Here is a 3,098-nt window from a genome sequence, read left to right on the forward strand (position 1 = left end):
TTAAGAACATTATTATCAAGAAAAAAACCCAAAACACTTAAACAGGGTAATTGACTGTGCATATTGGTGAACAATCACTTTGTTTATTTCATTCATTTACATTTTTTTCTTCGCTCTTCTGTCGTTGTTGAACTGACATTTTCCCTCACTGTAATTCAATCACCATATATAACTGCAGTGAACCTGGGCCTATACATGAACAAAATTAAATCATCCTTGTTTTATAAGAGGTATGCACAGTTGGTGAGGTTCAACATAAGTGAAGCCACATGTCTTCTAAGGCCTATACTGCCGGGTCCTTCCTGTATGGTCCGACTTCAGCCGTCATGGCTCTGTTTGCTGCTGGCATGGCGGCGGAGTAGCTTTTATTTCTCCTAACTGAAAACACGTATTTGTTCCCGATGTTTTCAGCGTGCAGCTGTGTTACCCCTCATTTTCTTAAATGAAAGCAGAGGATATGAGTTCATGAGTGAGCACATGTTTTGAACGTACCCACCCATACTAGTTGGGGAAAAAGTAAACAAACAACACTATGTGCTGTATGTGGTGGGGCAGCCATTCATGACCCTGCTAACGGGATTGGAATTGCTCCATCTCTTATTCTTCCTGCCAGTAACAATCTGTCAAAGGCCGGACGTTTTACCTGCCAGGGTGACGGTCTAGGAGAGAAAGAGAAAGAGAAAGAGAGCGGGAACTATTATGTTAAACAGAGCCAAGAGGAGGACTGAGCCAGGAACAAGCAGGCATCAACAGGAGAAATCCTGTTAGAAATCCACAGGAAATAACACTTTTGGTCGGATCATTTAGAATTTAGTAATCCCCATTTCCAGTAAAGTTGGCCCACTTTTAGAAAATGTCGTAAAAACTAATATCTGAGGTCAGGTAATTTACTCAAACCATCTTTCAGGGGGCAAGAGGATGAAGGAGGAGACGCCACACAGTGGCAAATATTGGTAGAACACTTGCCTTTACAGTAAGAAGATCACTGGTTCAAATGTCTGTATGTATGTATGTACGGAGTTAGCCTGTTCTCCATCTGTGTGTGTGTGAGTGCTGAAAGTCTAAATTGACAAAGGTATAATGGTGGGCGTGAATGGTTGTCTCTATACGTCTCGTCCTACAAGAGACTGATGAACTGCCCAGGATGTACATTGCCCCTCCATCCACTTCCCTATGTCGCCATAAAATAGGAATAAATGGAAGATAATGGATGGATGGATGGATGACTGATGAAAATGTTTCTAGTGTTAAGTTGGCAAGTAGTGGATGAGGTATAAAAGAAGCATCCACCAAAGGCTGCTTTACCATCACTGATCTCTTGAAGTTGAAGCCTCCACAAACACCTGGTCCCTGACATGGTATTTAAGCTCCAGGTGCTTTGGTGAAAGCAAAACTTTTTTTGCAGTCTATGTAAATAATAACTAATAGTGGAGGTGGAATTATTAGATCTATAAAGTGCGTCATTTTGCCCATGCATAAAAATTGTTTTAAATTTTAATTTTAATTTCACAAATTAATTAACTCATTATGTTGACAGCTCTAATAAAGACAGTTATGCTGGTTTCAATCAGTCCTGTCATTGACCCACATTTTCAGCAGCGTCTTGTCTGTGAAACACAGTCGCAGCCAGTGACATCAGCCCGAGCTGCTGACCCGGTGTCATTTCTCACAACCCGGTGCAACAGCATCAGACCTCATACGGTAAGACTGACCGTGCTTTTGTGCAACCTGAGCGTCACGGCCGCTGCTGTGATTTTCCTTTTCCATATAAAAAACACATATGTTTGTCTGACTATTAGCAGAGTGATGGAAATAAAGTCTCCTAAAATAGATTCACGTGAATGTGAGAAGTGCTTGACTCAACTGCTGGGGAAACGTTGATGTTTAGGGCAGGAAAGGGCAATTAGGTGGATGTGGAGTCCAGCCTGGAAAAAGAAATGATGGGGCCCAAACACTCATGGGAGAGGAATAATGGGTGCTTCTTCCCCTGGAGGAAAAAAAAAAGATTTATATTAACAACTATCCTAGATAAAAAAAAAACATAAAATATATCTTTGTATCATTGCATATTACTTTTAGTAATTTTGTCACATGTTTCTAATGTTTTCATAAGTTACAATTATTTAAAAGAACCTAATGTGACATAACATGCCCCATTAATGTCCAAGAGTCAACAAGTAGGAACATTTTTGTGGATTTGGTTTTCTTAATTATGGTCAGAGCAGTAATTTGTTCAAGCATCTAAAAGCAAACATGGGGGCGCACTCCTCTGAGGGTCAAGGTGGAGTTGAAAGCCTTTGACAAACATCCACTCTGTGTTTGGGAGATGACTGACACTCTCTGAACCCCCTCCGTCTCCCCCCCTACACCCACCCACCACCAAAGTCCAGTCAAACATTGGTCACCAGGGGTGGGGCTGCAGGGTGGGTATGTGAATGAAGCTGTTGTACCACCGCTGGTGCATCAACAGCATCATTGATAACCTGCAGTGTTGGTTTAAAAACCAAATATAGAAGCAGAACACACGTAATGTTCTCGCTTTAGAAACTCCACAGTGAGCTAACAGCCGTGACGGAGAGGTGGCATGACATCGTCAAGAGCCAATCCCTTCCATTCAGTCCTTTTTTTTACCCAATATGGTGACTCGAGGGGAGGGCAGTGAAAAATGCTACTCTGCACTCCTTTACAAAAAAAGGATTGAATTGTTTTCTGTTATTTTTAGGGAACAAATCTGTTCCCCCAAGCAACCTTTCATAGTTTTTTACAAAATAAGACCGACCAAATCAGCTCATCGATATAAAATTATATGAAACATTAAACGAAGAAACAATGAAATTGAATACATTTTGTGTGACCTTGTGTCTCTTTTTGTCTTTCATTTATTCCATGAAGTCACACCATGTTGCTAAAATACTGTTTCACTTCACTTCCTCTTTAACATTGTTGTCGATAACCACAAATGGTTTCCCTGGCAACGGCATTTACACAAAAAGGAAAGGATAAAAATAACAATGTTGTGAACATACGGCAATTTTGGAGAAAGCTAATATTTGTTTAATAACTAGTACTGTTTTGTTCTGGTATCTTTCTAGAACCAT

Source organism: Cynoglossus semilaevis, chromosome 15, assembly GCF_000523025.1.
Source record: "Cynoglossus semilaevis isolate Cse_v1.0 chromosome 15, Cse_v1.0, whole genome shotgun sequence".
In the NCBI taxonomy this organism is placed as follows: domain Eukaryota; kingdom Metazoa; phylum Chordata; class Actinopteri; order Pleuronectiformes; family Cynoglossidae; genus Cynoglossus; species Cynoglossus semilaevis.